A 19,531-nucleotide genomic window follows, 5' to 3' on the forward strand; every position below is an offset into this window, starting at 1 on the left:
ACCTCCTACTTCAAGAATTCAGAGAAAACATTATCACTTGGAAGATCAAGATGGAAGTAACCTTGGATGAAAATGATGTTTTGGAATATGTGGAAGGAAAGGTCCCTGAGCCTCCAAAGAATGCTTTTGTTGTTGTCAAGGCCAAGTACAAGAAAGGTGAGATCAAAGCAAAGAAAATTATTATAGATTCTTTCAAGGATCATTTACTTACATCGCTAAGTTGAAGAAGCCCAACGATATCTATGACAAGCTGGTTGGGATGTATGGGTTCAACAATTTGAATCACATTCTTTCCTTGAAGAATCAACTCAAGGACATTAAGATGAAGAAGGGGGAAATTGTGCAATCATATTTCATGAGGATATCCCAACTTAGGGATCAATTGCAGACTACTAGAGGACCTATATCTGATAGAGTTGGTGCTTGTTACTCATTAAGGCCTTCCTCCTATTTGGGAAACCTTCATTACTACTATAAGAAACAATGGTAAGTTTTAAAGAATCTGTGAAAAAACCTGTTATCATTTTTTTGGAAAAACCAATGTTTCGGACTAGCTTAGTGAGTCCATCATCAGGGCAATGTGATCTGCCTTTTAATAAGAAAGAGCGTGCAAGTATGGAGCAATTAATAGTTAAATGAGATAAATGTCTAATTTCGGCTTGAGTAAGTCCCCGAAATTTTATGAGCTCGTTAGCAAATGCACTCAAGAATAAACCAGGATGATATCTAGAGGGAGAATTCAAAAGCATGAAGAAGGAGAGCCCTCTACATTTGTTGCAAAAGACAAGATAAGGGAAGGAAGAGGAGGACCATCTGGTTCAACAAAGCATGTCCTTGAATCAAAGTACTACAATACAAGATTAAGGAAAATTCAATGCTACAATTATCACAAGCATGGTCACTATGCCCGAGATTGTCCGTAAAAGAGATATGCTCCAAGGTCCAACTACAACAACAGTCGTAGCTTCAACAACAACATGTTAATGATAGCAGAAGAAGAAGAGATTCTCTTGATGATCGTGAAGAAGGCTATCGTCCTCAAAAGAGATCAAGAAACTCAAGGTATGGAAATAATGCAGTTGCTACTCAATCTGAATATATTCTTATTTCTGCTCTTTTTAGTTCCTCTCCTCCGGATGTTGAAAAGTGTAACTAGGTTCGGTCTTCATAACGACATGTGTAATTGTGATTTTATGTAATTGATTTAAAGAAGAAAAATAAAAGTATTATTGTAAATGCTTGTCTCATGGGTTTCATGACAAGGAATTTTATTTTTAGTTATGGCTCCCATTATGAGCCTTTAGGTTTTGTCATCAAGTCATAAAAGTCAATTTCAGTCTATGTCATGTATGAAGTGTTGATTTTGGGTAGCATCGGATGTGCTCTAGCTCCGAAATTTGGTGGAGGGGCTAGAACACATGAGATCTCCAGAACCCAGAAATCGTTTGGGGAAATTCCACCAGAATGAGGAGTTATTAAAATAATTAATATTTTTAATGGGTTCCTAAATCTAAACTTTAGAAAATAAAAATATTAATGTGTATTAATAAAAATATGGGTGAGAAGGTTCTAAGTGATGAGGATCAAGCTAGTTCTAATCTTAGTTGTTGATTAGGGACTTGATCTCAGTCCTTGATTCATCAACAACAAAAGTATAAGAGGAGGCTTAAAGGTTAGTTGGAGATACACCAAGAGATCAAAGAGTTCGATTTTTTTGGGGCGAGATTTGTTGAGAAAATCGAGCTAGTGATCTAAGTTGCAATGAGGAGCAGTTCAGCAAGGTAACTTCAGTCCAAGGCCGAAGTATACATAGTAGAGAGGCAAAGCAGCACCGAGAGAGGCAGCGCAGTCCCAGAAAGGGTGACGCAGAGGTCGTAGGGGCTGACGTAGGTGATGCAGAGGCCGTAGGGGTCGACACAAGTGACGTAGAAGGTGTAGGGGTTGACGCAGGCCCTTAGAGGCAGCGCTTGGGAGATTATGTGGGCCAGAAAGGGAGCAGTTCAGCAAATCGAGTTTCTGAGCAAGGGAGGCTCACTGTGAAGGTGACACAGTTCCAGCACAGAGCTTGGAGCAACCATCGCTGCCCAGCACTAGGAACCGTCGGGTCATCTGTGGGGTTTGATCATCCAGTTGGTGAATTTGCCGGAATACCCGTCTCCGGTAGAGGTACTTCTGCCAGGATTTTTCTCTGTTGGGTGACCAATATCTGGCACCCTAGTTGTATTCAAGAATCTGCTTAATAATACAAACCCTCTATATGTTGCACCGGTTTTCCTGAATTGGGTTTTCCCGGGGACGATTGTCCAAAAATAACGGTGTCCCTTGTGTGATTGTCTCAGTGTATTTCAGTTCATGATCGGTATGTATGTGTAGGTTGAAATAGTGTTTTACATCGATATTTATGTAATTAAATATCTTGTTGATGCAAAGAACAAGTAGGAGATGTTAAACCAGTAACTGCAGTAGGGGTTTTTGGTGTGTAGATTCAAAAAATTTCACATGGTATCAGAGGGATTGCAGATCATAGGCGACTGAAGACACCAGCCAAGAAATACAGAGAATTTGCAGTAGAAAAGCAGTTGTCCTAAGTGATAGCATTGTTCCAGAGCCAGAGACGCAGAAGGAGGAGTGATTCAGAGGCTCACACAGTCGTTGTGTCAGCACTCTAAGCCAGGTGGAGGTGACGCAGTAGCTGGGAGGAGCCCACGCATTAGTTGTATCAGCCGTCAAGGCTAGCATAGAGGCAGAGGGGGGAAGATCAAGCTCACGCATAGCCACATCATCTTTCTGATCCGGGAAGGATTGACACAGTTGTCCAGAAGGAGTTGATCCAGCCCACATAGTGATTGCATAGATCTTGAAGGGCTTAGATTCTTCAAGTTGCCAGGGCTAAGGAAGCTGAGTAGATTTTCGATTTGAGGAGCTGGTGAGACGTTGTTTCTGTTGGTGCAGAATAGTGTCTAAGGAGACTGAACCAAGGTAGAGGGAATCATTCCCTTGACAGATTTCTAGCCAAGAAATCTAAAATCCGGGTTGCAGCAGCAAAGGAGGATTGGAGAGGAGCGGTTGAACAGTTGGCTGGAAGATTTCCGAGAGGGAGTCTAGAGAGGAGTTATTCCTTAGAGGGTTTCTTGCGCCCAAGGAATCCAGATCCAAGTCTTGCTAGATTGACAGCAGGAGAGGGAGAAGAGAACCAGTTCTATTTTTGAGTAGAGATGGCAATGAATGGGTTGAGGGATCAGGAAAGATTGGATGGATCATCCAATTTTGTCATCTGGAAGGAAAGGATCTTGGCAATCCTAGATAAACATCGCATCAAGGACTATGCCTTAAAGGTTGTTGCTGAACTGGTCGACGTTGATCCATTGAAGAAATATGAGGAGGCCTAGGCTAAGGCCAAGCGCATGATCCTAGACGAGGTCAAAGATCATGTAGTACCACACATTGTTGAGAATAACACAACAAGGGAGATGTGGGAGACCCTAACCACCTTGTATCAAGGCTCTTCCGTGCAATGGAAAATGGTATTAGAAAATTCACTGAGATAGTGTCAATTACAAAAATGGGAGGAGATAGATCCCTTCCTTCTTAGGTTGCAAGGGATTCGCGACCAGTTGGCTTCTGTGGGGTTTACACTAGATCCTGAGTTCATGGTTATGACCATAGTTGCAGGAAGCGCCCCCCCCGGATCCTAGGCCGGAATCGCGTCCCGTACGGAAGCGTTCCGGAAGCGCCAGCCGAAGCGCGATTCCAGTTTTGACGAAGCGTGGTTCCGAGTTTTTGGAGCGATTCCTGGTTACACTTACGTGCTTGTGACACTGGGGTTACACTTTCGGGTTGGGTCGCCATGAATATTTTATTGTCAACGTTTATTCTTATACAACTACATGTATAAATTTCGTTTCGTTAATGTGATGTGGGAAAGAAATTACGCGTGGCCCAATTATGTAGAGCTTAGGGCCTTTTAATAAGACTGTTATAGTTATCGTTATTTATAGTCATGTGTTTAAACGGAGACTCGAAGGTATAATTGATACGAAAATCCATTTCTTATAAATTAATGCTTAATTTAATTTCAACTTCAAAATTATTGTTATAGTGTTATAAATAGAAAAACAATATATCACGATTATATTTATATTTTCATATAATCTTAATGCTTTTGAAAGTAATAAAATAAATAAATTTTTATAATATATCTATATATATAATAAATTTTTTTTTATATATATATATATATATATATATATATATATATATATTCGAGTACAAAAATAAATATATTTAACAATTATTTATTTATTATATTACATAAATAAATTATGAATATATTTAATAATTCTTTATTTATTATCTTGTCAAAACATAATCATTTTTAATATTTTAAATGGAGAAGAAGTGAGTAACATGTTGCAAAGTATATAATACCATTTAAATTTATGATCCAGATTCTAGAACAAAGTTTTTGGAATAATAGCGCCATATTAATAGAACAAAGTTTTGGAATCATGGATGCCATATCTATCTTGATTTATGCAAAAATATGCATGTTTTCATGTCTTCTACAATTAATTTGGTATTTGGGATGTTTGTTTTGAGTATAAATGCAAAAAAATATAAAAATATATATATATAGCAGACGCTTCCACGGACGCTTCGCTTCCTAGATTTTTGGAAAATGACGCTTCCGCGCTCCCGCTTCCGCTCCGCTCCTGCTTCGTGCAACATTGGTTATGACTATCCTGAATGCAGTCACCGAGGACTGGGAGACGTTTGTCCAAAGTGTTTTGGGGAGAGCGACTCTCCCCAGTTGGGAGGAGATGTGGACAACTCTTCGTGTAGAAATTTTGCAAATTCTCTACAAATCTCACTCTGTAGAAAATTTGCCTGTAGGTTAACTCAATAATGCAATATAAATCAAAGCAGAATTCTATAACCTACTTCTACTATCAAAGTTTGCTTTGCGGAAGCTTAAAGATCGAGCTAAACACATATAACCATAAGAAGAAGAATCAATGCACAATACACATGAAAATACTTTGGGGAAAGCCTGAGCTAAAAACCCTACTATCTGTATTATCATACAAGGTGGAAATACATAGGAATTATGCAAAGCCTTAGCTCTCACAGCTAGCCAGCTCTCAGTACAATCCTCGCAAATGCTCACATGCAATCCTGGCTTCTCACAAGCCTTCTCCTCTGCCCTCCAAGCTCCTATTTCCTTGCGCTATTCCTCTATGATGATTTCCTCTTACCAAGTGGAAAACTGATCTCACACATTGATCTCACACCCTGTCAAAACTGTGCAATCCTCCAAGGAAGTTTCCTTCTACATGCATGAGTTTTCTTTATAAGAAAACACATGCAACTGATGGTACATTGTCCTTGTCTTTAATCTCAACTGGGTCTTTCTCAGTATAGACACGCATGAGTTTCTGATGAGGGAATCTTCAATTAACTGGAGTACACTAGTTGAGTGCATGCATGCATCAATTGACCGTTACTCTTTATTAGTTCCTCAAACAGTTTGGAACTAATTTAACTGGACTTAACTTAGTAAATTGAGTTAACTAATTACAACTCAAATGTAACTCAATCTTATCTCCATTTAAGGGATAACTCTTGCATGACTTCAGAAAGACTTCTAACTTGAATTTCTCCAACTAATTAAGTCAAAATAACTTAATTAATTATTTCCAAGTAGTTGTTAAGACTAAATTCGATTTTAATACACAATTTAATTCAAGGACAAATTAAATTTGAATTTCTGGATTCTATTTTTATCATTTCTTGTTGCTATTTTCAACAATCTCTCTCAATAAGAAAGAAATTCAATCCGATCCCGATCGTGAACCTTTGGAATGTTATGCATGCAACACTTCTCTCTAGTGTTGTTGCTCCAACAACTCCAGAAACAAAAAAAACATTCAACCCGAATCAGTATGATGCATCTGTCATCAAAGTCTCTGACTGTTATTGCCTCTGTCAACTGAAAACTTTGCACTTCTATTGCCTTTGCCTTTCTGCATTGTTGTCAATCCTTCTCTGCGCTCTTCAGTATCTGACTGCTCTAGCCTCTGTCACTTTAATCTCTGACTGCATCAATCCCACAGATTCCTCTCGCTACTATGTACTTTGGGCTCCCATAGCAAGGTATGATCCATGAGATAAAACCTCTCAATGGACCCTACCCAATTTCAACGTTCTTGGGACTATCACTTCACATCACCCCACCTCACACTTGAAGGTATGGCTGCATGTGATCCCTTTATCCACTTGGATTGAAATTCCCCCCTAATGGAGGTATCTACATGAGTGGATCTCTTCACTCGGTCTCCTCTTTGCTTCTCCAATTGTGGCTCCTCCACAATTGTCTGAGACTTCTTCTGGGGCTGCATGTTGAGAGGTAATTTACTCTCCCTCTCAACCACCAAGTTTCTAACATTTGCCTTGCTCCTCAAGGCTTTGCATGCATCTTGAACCTCAAGAGCATACAGGTTCTTAACTCGTGAACTGATCTGTTTCACCTGTCTCGTGGTGATGTGTCTAAGGAAAACCTTTCCCTTACCGAAGACAACATCGTAGCCTTTATCCTCCAACATCGCGACTGATACCAAGTTCTTGTTCAGTCCAGGCACATATTTCACATCTGTCAAGGTGATAAGAGCTCCATGCTCCCTCTGAAAAGCAACCGTGCCTACTCCTGAAACATTATACCTTTCGTTGTCACCCATCTCTATGCGCATCTTGAGGTCTTTCTCCTCCAAGGCACTGAATAAACTTTTATCGTTGGTCATGTGGAATGAGGCTCCACTGTCAAGATACCAAACACAACCCATCATCGATGACACCATGCATGCGATGAGAGTAAAGTCCATTTCGAACTGAGAGGCTAATGCCTCACCTTCCGATCCTTCCGAGGATCCCTTCTTGGACTTCTTCGATGGGCAATTAATCGCATAATGTCCCATCTCGTGACAATTAAAGCATCTCACTTTAGACTTGTCACCCTTCTTCCCTCCATGAGAAGAATTCGATTTGGAATGGGAAGCCTTCCCCTTCCCTTTCCTTGCCTTACTTGCTAAGGCCATATTTTCTTCATCATCATCCTTGGATGAAGAACCATCTCGTGTGCTCCTCCTGATCTCCTCCTGCATCAGATCCGACCACAGTCGTTCCCAATCCGACAGTTTCTCCCTTCCATTCACAGAGTCCTGGTAGCTATTCCAGCTCTTTGGAAGGCCAAGGAGAGCGAGGCTCACCATATCATCATCAACAGTAGTTATTCCCACACTACCAAGCTCATCTCTGCATGTGGTGAGCTTGTTCAGATATGTGGAAATAGTATCGCCCTTCTCCATCTTGATTCTTCGAAGCTTATCCTTGAGCGCCAATTTCCTCTGGTCACTACTATTCTGGTAGAGGTCCTTCAATGTCTTCCACATTGAAAATGGAGTATCCTTCCCATGGAGACTCGAGACAATATGGTCTCGAACTCCCTCAAGGATGATCTGTCTCGCCTTCGCCACACACTTCTTCCACTCAGCCAACTGTTGTGCATTAGTTGAAGCTGGCTTTGGAATTTATTGATCAATGAATTCCTTCAAGCCATTGTCTTCTAATACAACCTCGATTCTATCTTTCCAAGGCATATTCGAGTCTCAAGCCATAGAACACCATTGGCCAACCTTGAAGTATGATAAGAATTTGATTTGAACCTGCAACCCCGAACTTCAAACTTCGAATTCTCTTCTTCGTATGCTATTCACAGCTCCGATAAACTTGGCTTCGACACCATGTAGAAATTCTGCAAATTCTCTACAAATCTCGCTCTGTAGAAAATCTGCCTGTAGGTTAATCCGATAATGCAATATAAATCAAAGCAGAATACTATAACCTACTTCTATTATCAAAGTTTGCTTTGCGGAAGCTTAAAAATCGAGCTGAACACATATAACCATAAGAAGAAGAATCAATGCACAATACACATGAAAATACTTCGGGGAAAGCCTCAGCTAAAAACCCCACTATCTGTATTATCATACAAGGTGGAAATACATAGGAATTATAGAAATCCTTAGCTCTCACAGCTAGCCAGCTCTCGGTACAATCCTCACAGATGCTCACAGGCAATCCTGGCTTCTCACAAGCCTTCTCCTTTGCCCTCCAAGCTCCTATTTCCTTGCGTTGTTCCTCTGGGATGATTTCCTCTTACCAAGTGGAAAACTGATCTCACACCTTGTCAAAACTGCACAATCCTCCAAGGAAGTTTCCTTCTACATGCATTAGTTTTCTTTATAAGAAAACACATGCAACTGATAGTACACTTTCCTTGTCTTTAATCTCAACTAGATTTTTCTCAGAATCGACATGCATGAGTTTCTGATGAGGGAATCTTTAGTTAACTGGAGTACACTAGTTGAGTGCATGCATGCATCAACTAACTGTTAACTCTTTATTAGTTCCTCAAACAGTTTGGAACTAATTTAACTGGACTTAACTCAGTAAACTGAGTTAACTAATTACAATTCAAATATAACTCAATCTTATCTCCTTAATTTAAGAGATAACTCTTGCATGACTTCAGAAAGACTTCTAACTTGAATTTCTCCAACCAATTAAGTCAAAATTACTTAATTAATTATTTCCAAGTAGCTGTTAAGACTAAATTCGATTTTAATTCACAATTGAATTCAAGGACAAATTAAATTGGAATTTCTAGATTCTATTTTTATCATTTCTTGTTGCTATTTTCAACACTTCGATAAGAAGAGATCAGTAGATTGACCAAGGCAGGGAGTAGCGGTAAGGGAACCCGGGTCAAGAAGGAGGAGGAGCATGCAGCTCTCGCATCAGCGGGACAACAGGGGCAGCAAAATAGGAAGAAGAAAGACATCACCAAGGTCAAATGCTTCAACTGTGGAGAGATGGGACATTATGCCACTCAGTGCCCCAGGAAGAAGGGCAAGGGGGAAGCTTCTGAATCAAAGGTTGCTCCAGTGAAAGCGGACAAGGAAGGCGAGGATGACGATTGTGCCATGAGTGCTCATGCACCTTTGGAGAAGAGGTGGGGCGACTTCAAGTTGTAGTCAAAAGGGCTACATTGGGCAAGATCCTTGAGGTGCCCAAACTCTTGGATCACATACGGCTACAAGAGCCCTTAACGACAGTAGAAAAATGACGGGTGTCGATTGGAGCAAGGTGTGATGGAACGACAGTGGCAAAGCTAGAGTGCCAAAGTCTGATGCAACGCAGTGGATGTTGTAGCAGTGCGAGAGGCACAGAGTAGTTTGCAACAGCGTAGTCGCAACAAAGGGGCAGCACAGACTAGCAGCAGAGACAGGTTCAGGATCACGAGGCATCAATACTAACTAGGATGTCAGTTTTTGGGTGAAGTATCAATTGCTTACTTCTCAACAATTGAGTTGCACTGCAGCAGTTAGCAGTGGCAGTGCTATGGGAAGTATTTTGAGAGGGAGCTATAGTACAGATGTAGCAGTGGTTGTGGCAGAGTCACAAGCAGCAGTACAGAAAGCAGCGGTGCAATGGATGAAGGGCAGCAGGCCAAGCATCAGTAGCACAGAGGACCGATGCAGTGGATCAATCTAGTAATTCTGTTGAGAAGTGTTACTAGAGCACATTCCTCGCTAACAGGGAGTGTTGATTTTGGGTAGCATCAGATGTGTTGTAGCTCTGAAATTTGGTGGAGGGGCTAGAACGCATGAGATCTCCAAAACCCAGAAGTGGTTTGGGAAATTCCACCCGGATGAGGAGTTATTAAAATAATTAATGTTTTTAATGGTTTCTTAAGTCTAAACTTAGGAAAATAAAAATATTAATGTGTATTAATAAAAATATGGGTGAGAAGGTTCTAAGTGACAAGGATCAAGCCAGTTCTAATCTTAGTCATTGATTAGAGACTTAATCTCGATTGTTGATTCATCAACAGAAAAAGTATAAGAGGAGGCTTGAGGGTTAGTTGAAGATACACTAAGAGATCAAAGAGTTCGATTTTTCTGGGGCGAGGTTTGCTGAGAAAATCGAGCTAGTGATCTGAGTTGCGGTGAGGGGCAGTTCGACAAGAGAACTTTAGTCTGAGGTCGAAGAGTACATAGAAGAGAGGTAGAGCAGTGCCGGGAGAGGCATTGCAATCCCAGAGAGTGTAACGCAGAGACCATAGGAGCTGACCCAGGTGACGCAAAGGCTGTAGGCGCTGATGTAGGTGACGCAGAAGTTGTAGGGGTTGACGCAAGCCCTTAGAGGCAGCACTAGGGAGATTTTGTGGGGCAGAGAGGGAGTAGTTCGACAAATCGACTTTCTGAGCAAGGGAGGCTCACTGTGAGGGTGACGCGGTTCCAGTGCAGAGCTTGGAGCAGCCATCGTTGCCCAGCACTGGGAACCGTCGGGTCATTTGTGGGGTTTGATCATCCAATTGCTGAATTTTCTAGAATATCTGTCTCCAGATAGAGGTACTTTTGCCAGGATTTTTCTCTGTTGGGTGAGCCATACCTAGAACCCTAGTTGTATTCAAGAATCTGCTTAATAATACAAACCCTCTATATGCTGCATCGGTTTTCCCGAATTTGGATTTTCCAGGGACGATTGTCCAAAAATAACGGTGTCCCTTGTGTGATTGTCTCAGTGTATTTTTGTTCATGATCTGTATGTATGTGTACGCTGCAATAGTGTTTTACATCAATATTTATGTAATTACATAACTTGTTAATGCAAAGAAAAAGTAGGAGATGTTAAACCAGTAATTGCAGTAGGGATTTCTGATGTGTAGATTGATAAATTTTCACATGAAGGACCCTTCTTGGGCATGTTATATTTTTGTATGAGTCGTTAAATAAATAAGAAGGCCCTCGAAAACCAAGCAAAGGCAAGTCGACTACAAGATAGAATGAATGATCTTCACCAAGGACATGTTAGCTCACCCTCTAACAAGTCGTCCTATAATCATGGACAAATCACTATATATAGGCAACTCGTATCTCATTTGAAGACAAGTAATTTGATGAAGGATAAGTCCGCAATAAAGAAGTGTGAAGATCATAGAAGGAGACCTATGTCCATGTGAAGGAAGGAGTAACATCGTTAAAATAATTTCAGATCTATTTTTGGGATAATCTACTCCACACGTGCGAGAAAAGTGTTGTCCACTACAGAAGAAGTCGAGTTCTTGTTGTGATACTCATAGGTCATAACAAGGAGAAGATCAAGGTGTATTACAAGCCAAGTTACCAAGGAAAATACCTCCAACTAAAGCAAAGGAAATCAAGGCATAAGAGAAGGTTATATGCATGTGTTAGGGTTTCTGAATTAGGGCCAGAAAAGGTTGCAAGTCTAAAGTAGTGTCAAGGAAGCCGAAATTCTGAAGAGTAAATGAGAAGAGGGAAGGAGCAGAGGTTTGACTACTATTGACTAAAGCAAGAAGGATCTCATCAAGGAAGCTTTGTGACTTAGCCTTGGAGTGGCAAATAGATGAACGGTCATGATCTTGGTATTTGTCAATTGAAGTGTCTATAAGAAGAAGAATTTGTTCTGGTTTTCCTCTCAAGTGGGAGAGGTTTCGGCCCTAGTTGATCGCCTATATTTTGTGTCTCTTGTCTCTTTATGGTTTATGCATTGGTAGCTTTTTGATGAAGAATAACACTATAATAACATAAGTAAAAGGAGATCTTAATCTAAGAAGTAAAAAGCATTCACAAGCAGTTATCTAAAGAAGAGAAATCATCTAATAGCTATGCCCTAGATATCTCAACACCAGATTCATGTGATAGTTGGTCGGTTGTTAAAATTAGCAACTAGGGCCAAATTCCACTTTGGGACATCTCATTTGATGGAGATGATGATTGCATTAATTTCCTCTTTTCGAGAGGACCAAAATTGATATGAAGATCATGTAATTTGGAAAAGCAAAAGTGTGTTTTTGAATTTATGCCCACACATGCAAATTGTTCAGGTCGGCTACATCATCATGTAGGTTCATGAAGCCCAATGGACGTGTCACTTCACCCTCAATGACTTGTATAAATACAAGTGGCCTCTCACCTCATTTGGCATCATCTCTCACACATTCTTCTCTCTCCTAATCTGATTGGTTCGTACAGCTATTGGGCAGCGAATTTTTCTCACACGTGTGGAAGGTGAAGAGGACAAATTACAGGGCCGAATTGCAGCACTGTTGTATGGTTTGACCAATGTTGACCAAGGGGTATTTGACCAAGTTTGACTGCGATTTTTGGGTCAAAATTTCGATTTTGGAGAGTTGCATCTATTGCACAAAAATCGAGGTATTCTAAGCACTTTAACCAAGGATGACCACAGGATTTGACCAAGTTTGACTATTGTTTTCATCACTATTTTGGGTTGACTTTGACCATCTAAGGAGGCCGAGTTTGACTGGGTATGACCAAGCTGCATTGTGGATGATTTGTTGTTGTTTTGACTAGCGTTGACTTTTTGGTTAGGGTTGTTGACTGTTGCAGAAAATTTACAGATTTGACAGGGTTGTTTTGACTATCATTTGGCAAGTCAATTTTGACTTTATTGTACTCTCTCTGCTGAACATTTGATATAACCCACTAGTGTATGTACTGATACTGGACTGGACTGATTCCACCACCAGGGAGTGACTGAGTCCACCATGACTTGATCGATCGTACTATATTATAAGTAGTTGCCCTTGATCGTAAGGGAGATGACAGTGAGATTGCCCTCTCCCTTACGGTCAAGCGGCACCTTGTGGGTCGAGATTTCAAGGCATGTAGCGTATATAATCTCTCTTTTCTGAAACCACTACGTAATTGATCTTATATATGTTAACATCTATTTTCAAAGAAGGGTAAGGTCCGGAGGTCTTGCGCTTCCGAGGGCAAGGGCAGGTCGATGGAAACTAAGGAAATTGATTCCGTAACAGATGAAAAGAAAGCTCCATTGCGGAGGGAAGACCTGGGCATTTAGATAGAAGCTATGGAACGATGGAACCTATGACTGCATAAGATCATATAGGAATCTTAATCATTCATTGGATAGGATGGCGAAATAAACCAAAAACCAATTAATCAATAAGAAGAAATGATCAAAGGGTTTTCCCCATCTTGGGGTTTTTCCTTGGCATTCGCCAAATCTGGTGTTCTCTTGTCTTGGCTTGTCTTTTGCATTTTGTTATTCATGTTCTATCTACACTTACTGTGAATATGATTTATGGTTAATGTGATTGCTATTGGAAACTAAATTGGAATTTTTCATTGGGTTGCTAAAGAAACATTGAAGTAATTGTGCAAAGCATAGAGCATACCATTGTTATCTAAATTTAACATGGTATCAAAGACCAGGTGAAGACAAAGCCCAAGCAAGGGAGAGAAGAGAAATCAAAATGAAATATTTGTTGGACAAGGTCAAGCTTTAATGGCTTCTACATCTTACTTCAAGACTGAGGATAAGCTCAATGACAAATCTGACTATCATGAATGGAAGATGACTTTGGACTTCACTTTGGAAGAGCATGATGCAATTTACTATGTGCAGGGAAAAGTGGTGGAGTCTCCTTCAAATGCACATGCTGCTCTGAAGACAAAGTATAAGAAAGGTGAGGTCAAAGCTAAGAAAATTATGATAGACTCCATTCAAAAGCATAAAGCTAAGAAAATGATCATAGACTCCATTCAAAAGCATTTGGTTGCCTATATTTCTTATTTGGGAACATCTAAGGAGATGTATGATAAGCTGGTTGGGATTTTCAAAGTGAACAATGCATATCAAATCCTCTTTCTCAAAAACAAGTTGAAGGACATCAAGATGGATAAAGGGGAGTCTATCCAATCCTACTTCATGAGGATCACACAAATAAGGAATAGCTTTTTATCTATTGGAGAAGTTACTGCTGACAGGGAACTCACTCTCATTGCACTTGTAGGTCGTTCAAGAGCATGGGATGTGTTTAACACCACCATTCTCAACAATGACAGGATTCCTTGTTTCGATGAATTATTGGCTAGATGCACTCAAGAGGAAACAAGGATGATGGAGAGAGACAAGCCTTCAAATGGAAATGAACCCACTGCTTACTCTGCTCATGCAAAGAAGAAAAATAATGTTGGTCCAAGGAGACAGGGTCAAGGGTTCAAGTAGGGATTCAAAGAAGGAAGAAAAGGAAGGTGTTTCAATTGTAACAAGTTTGACCACTATGCTAGAGAGTGTCCTCCGAAGAAGAACTCTCTAAGGGATGATGACAACAACAACAAAGGCAATGGTAATCAAAGGAACAACAGGTTCAATAATAAAGGAAAAAGGAATGCTCCCATTGCTCGATATGGAAATGGTCAACCTCCCAAAAGATCAAGAAACTCCAGGTATGAGGAAAGTAATGTTGTAGAAAAACAAAAGGAATTTTATCTTATTTCCACTCTATCTACTTCCTCTCCTCCAAACGCTTTGGATCATTGGTTGATTGATAGCGGAACCTCAAGGCACTTCACTGGGTACAAAGAATCCCTCTCAAATTTGACTGAAAAGAAGACTAATTTGGAGATCATACTTGGAGACAATGCCACCTACCCCCTGAAAGGGATAGGTACTATTACTCTTCACTTGAATCAAGGTCAAACCATTCATCTACAAGAAGTATTGCATGTACCGAATTCAAAAAAAACTTGGTGTCTATTTCTGCGATGGAAGATAAAGGCTTCAAGGTAGCATTCATTAGTGGAAAGGTACGTATTTGGCAAAGAAACTCTAAACAAGCATTAACACTTGGATTTAGGGTTGATGGTCTCTATCAAGTTGGAGGAAGTCCTTGGGAGCCTTAACTTGCGATGCTTCACTTCAATCTAAGCTATGGCACCAAAGGTTCTCCCACTTACATTACAAAGCCTTACTTGGGGTAAAGAAGATGGTCACAGGTATGTCCGATTGCAACATGATCACGTTGAACTAGAGCCTCTGCGTACCCTCTGTGCAGAACTACGTCACTCCCACGCAGTTCCTGCGTCACCCTTGCTAGGTATCACGCTGCTCCTTCTCTGGACCCTCTGCTGGATGGAAAATGTGAATCTCTGCCTCTCGGTTTCAGACCCCGGCTCTTGGCTACTAAAATTCAATTTCCTCAGCAAGAATTCAATTTCCCTCTAAGGCCTCCGCTGCCACTACATGGACGAACGTCTGCCTCTCTCTGGACGTCGTTCTGCCCTCTCTCTACCTCGTACTCTCCGGCCCAGGAAAGCTTCCTTCTTCCGGATACTCATTGCCCCTCTCTGCAAGAAATCTACCAGATCAAAATTTCTTCGTGAGAACTTCTCACTTCAGAAATTCGATCTCTTGATCTCTCGGTGTGTTTTCCAAATAACCCTCAAGCTCCCTTAAATAATCTTCTCATTGACATTCAACGGCCCAGATTAAAAGTTAATCAATGGTTAAGATCTTTTTAGGTTGATCCTTGTCTTCTTCTAGAAGTTACACCCACAATTAGATTAATACCCATTAATATTTTTAATTTTCTGAGTTTAAACTTAGGGTCCCATTAAAAAATATTAATCATTTTAATAAAATTGTCTCTGGGTGGAATTTCCAAAAGTGCTTTCTGGGTTATTTGGAATACATGTTCCCAAGCCTCCCTGCAAAATTTGAGGCCTAGAGCACATTTGATGCTACCCCAAATCAACAATCCCTCTTAGCATGGAATGTGGTCTAGCAATATATGTTGCTGCATGTTTCTCTAACTCTGAAGCATCGTCCTTTGCGTTGCTAATGTCTGACATGTTGTCCACCAACTATTGCGATGTTGCTGTAACTGTACTGTTGCTGACACTGCCACTGTCAACACTGCATCCGTAATACAACTCTCTCTCAAGTTCTGCATCTATGTCGCTACTAGCACTGCCACTGCACTGCAAATTGTTGCTGCTTCTTCATCAACAACGGAAAAACATCCGAAATTATTGATCTAACTGTGTTCAGTATGCTGGAGCCTGACTGCTGCTAGTCTCTGCAATGACCCTCTGAATATACTACGTTGTTGCTGACCTTTGCTCTGTGCCATGTACACTGTTGTCAACTTTGCTCTGTGTTGCTCAGTCTCTGGCACTCCTAGCCACTACAACTATCTCTCCGAGACTCGTCGGCATCATCCGACACTAGTCCATCCTGCTACCACAAAACTGGGTTCCCGTAGCAAGGTATTGATCCAAGAGGCAGACTCCTCAAGGATTTTGTCGATTTGTAGCTCTTTCGAACTACATCTCTAAATCAACCCACCTCCCTCCTGGAGGTATCTCGGCTGTCATGGCGAACTCCTCTTCGATCGTCACGAGCGCAACCTTCAGATCATGTTTCTCATCCTTTTCCTTCTTCTTGAGAGGACACTGAGTAGCGTAGTGACCCACCTCACCACACCTGAAACACTTAATCTTCGAGACGTCTTTCTTCCGTCTCCGCTGCTCGTGCTATCCCTTCGATGCAAGGGATGCATTATCCTCCTCTTCCTTGGGCTTCGACCCACTACTGCTGCTTCCGTCAAGTTTGACCTTGACTAAGTCTCTCCTCAACTCTTGTTTTAGAGCTACCCACACCTCATCCCAATTCGACAATGCTGCTCTGCCTAGGATACTCTGGACAAAGACTTGCCACTCATCTCAGACATAATTGAGGGCCAGTCTAACCAACTCTGAATCTTGAGGGTATATACCCCGCAGCAGACAATTCATCACGGGTCTCCTTAAGCTTTGTGAGGAATGGATCCACACGCTCCCCCTTCTATATCTGAGCAGATCTCAGCTTTTGCTCCAAGTACATCTTCCGCTACTCGAAAGATCCTTGATATAGTGTTGCCACGACATCCCACATCTCCTTGGTAGTCCCTTTGCTAGCGACATGACACACTACGTGATCCTTTACTCCATCAAGGATCATGGTCTTGGCCTTCGCCATTTCTGATCGATACTTCTTCAACGGATCTGCATCTGTAGGCACAGCCACCACGCTGTCGACATATGTCTTGAAGGCATGCTCCTCTAGAACGAATGACATTCTAGCCTTCCAGATGACATAGTTGGATGCTTTGTCCAACCTGTCCTGGTCCCTCAAGCCATTGGTTGCCATTTCTGTCACAAATGTCGAAAATCTCCTCTCTTCTGCGCCGCTACTGGGATAGATGATCCGAATTGGATCCTAAAACACTCTCTAAGTTTTCATGACTGTTTCAAATTATGCCAAAAGACTCAAGCCTTAGAAAAATCAAAGCTATCAGAAGGAATCCTCGTAACAGTTGCAGTTGTGGCCAGAGCGAAGCAATGAGGACCCTCGGTCAAGCGCGCAGACTGTTGGCCCATGGTAACGCACGCTGGCGCAAACTGGCAAAACCAGAGGCCAAATCAAGAAACGGGGGTTGTTTCTGATACGCTAATCGCTAATCGTGTATCGCGGGGCATCCCCCTCAGTGAAGGAAACCCCAAAGCGCCCGGACCCGAAATCGCTATAAAATTCGGAAAAAGTAATGCATTTGGTTCCGTAGCGTGGGATTCCACAAACCGGCAGGATATCGGAAGGCCTCGAGGCGGTAAGCAATTTTGACTGAGTCCCGCCCGATGCCACACATCGAGCGACACGCGTCCGGTAGATGAGAGAGAAAATTGCCCACATCGGACGGGTAAACATTGTGCAACTTGTCCACCCGATATGAAGGATGACTGTAGGATCTGGGGGGCCCATATCAACGGCGGAGATGTGTCCCGATGACTAACCAGATTTGACAAGTCAAAAAGCAAGATGACAAGGGATTTGAACTCCAACGTGGATGATGAGTTGGCAAACAATTCACATTTCATGGGCAATCTTGAAGCAAACGGAATTAATGGCCATTCAAAAATGATTCAAAGAATCTAACACCTAGTTCATTAGGAAACAGGTGGCCACCTCCCTGCGAGGCGTTACCCAGTGATGATGACGCAGAGCAGAGGAATTCAAACGGACAGAGGTAAGGAAACCAGAAGGCCGGGAAGCGGAAATGAATAGTCAAAAGAACAGACTGGCTTTAAAGCCATGACCTGACAGAAGCAGAACAACACAAGAAGGCAGATAGCTAAGAGCAGAAAACAGAGAGTAGAAGCCGAGCTGACCTGAAGGCAGCATTGAGCCAGACAAAGCCAGAGAGAGTCAAAGAGTCTGTGTACTCCATAGAAGGCTTGAGAGGTTCAAGCAAACTCCTCGGCATAGGCCTGTCATACTACTGTGACCATCAGAGGTCGAATTTTAGTAAGGAGAGTCTGTGCACTCCATTCCTACTGACTTTTATCTGTTTAGTGAGACTCGAATTGAGCTCACTGTTGTAAAAACCCTGCTTAAAAACATAATAGAGAGGCCACCACTGAGAGCTGGACCAGGAGACGTAGCCCAGGAGCATTGGGTGAACTCCTTATTAAACTTGTTGTCTTACATGTTTTCCTATTATGTTTTCTCTAACTGCCTCAGTGTCTGTGTATTTTGCAATCTTATCGATCCATTGCATAAAGTAACATAGGCACATCCATGCACATGAGTCTGTAATACCTTTAATTCTTTGTCCTGGATAAATTCCAGATCAAGTGGTATCAGAGGAAGAGGTTACTAAGGTTAGACAAGCTTGTGCTAGATTTTGTGTTGAATGCTAACTAGATCAAAGCTTAAATTAGGAGAAGGAGAGTTGGCTGAAACTAACCCCGAAATTGGAAGAGTCTATTCTAAGAGGAAAATGTGAGAAGAAAATCCCTTGGAATCAGACCCCCAGTTCATGGATAGTTTTTCTTTCTGTCTAGAGTGAAGTTGTTTATGCAATTAAAAAGCAATTCTATCCACTAGCCTACATGCAACAAGTCATGATGAGCTGGCAAACTCTTCGACAACTAAAAGGGAAAAGTGTACAAGGTTACACCCAAGAATTTAGGAAAAGAGCTTTGATTCTAGGAATTTCTTTAGACTCACCTGAGACTCTGTTGAAGTATATAGGTGGTCTACACAGCTACATGAGGCACACTATCCTCATGTTTAATCCCACTAGCATAGATGAGGTATCCGTTCAGGCTACGCATCTAGAAGCTAGAGGTAAGAATGGGAACCCAGAAGTTGGGGGATCATCCAAACCCACTGCAAGCAAAAATAAGGAGAAAAGAAAACAGAAATGGAAAGAGAGGAAGACAAACACTGTACAGAAAAGCAAGTCTTCATGCACTCACTGTAAGAAGGATGGGCATGATGATGAACACTGCTGGATTCTGCATCCAGAGCTGAAACCTAAGAAGTTCGAGGGCAAGAAGAAGAAGAAGACTGCTGCAGCTATGCAAAAGGATTTGGGGTCAGACTCAGAAGATGAAGCAACAATCGCAACCACAGGTATAAAAGGTAAAAAATTCTTAAAGCATCTACTAGTAATTCTACACAATCTACTGATAATGAAGAAAATGAGAGAAAAAGACATGAGCTTTTTCATATTCGAGTTATTTCCAATCATCAAAAAATTGATACTTTGTTTGATAGTGGCTCACAAGTAAATTTAATT

At 41.4% G+C, this 19,531-nt stretch overlaps 1 protein-coding gene across 1 annotated transcript in view; it reads left to right on the top strand.

Moving 5' to 3' along the window:
- LOC149256272 (GPCR-type G protein 2-like) overlaps positions 1-19,531 on the top strand; it is a 110,559-nt gene that overhangs the window by 49,155 nt on the left and 41,873 nt on the right. The gene's annotated exons all lie outside the window — the stretch shown is intronic.

The sequence above is a fragment of the Pinus tabuliformis genome, chromosome 7, assembly GCF_031772625.1.
Source record: "Pinus tabuliformis cultivar Carrire ecotype Pingquan chromosome 7, CPIR1, whole genome shotgun sequence".
NCBI classification, from domain to species: Eukaryota; Viridiplantae; Streptophyta; class Pinopsida; order Pinales; family Pinaceae; genus Pinus; species Pinus tabuliformis.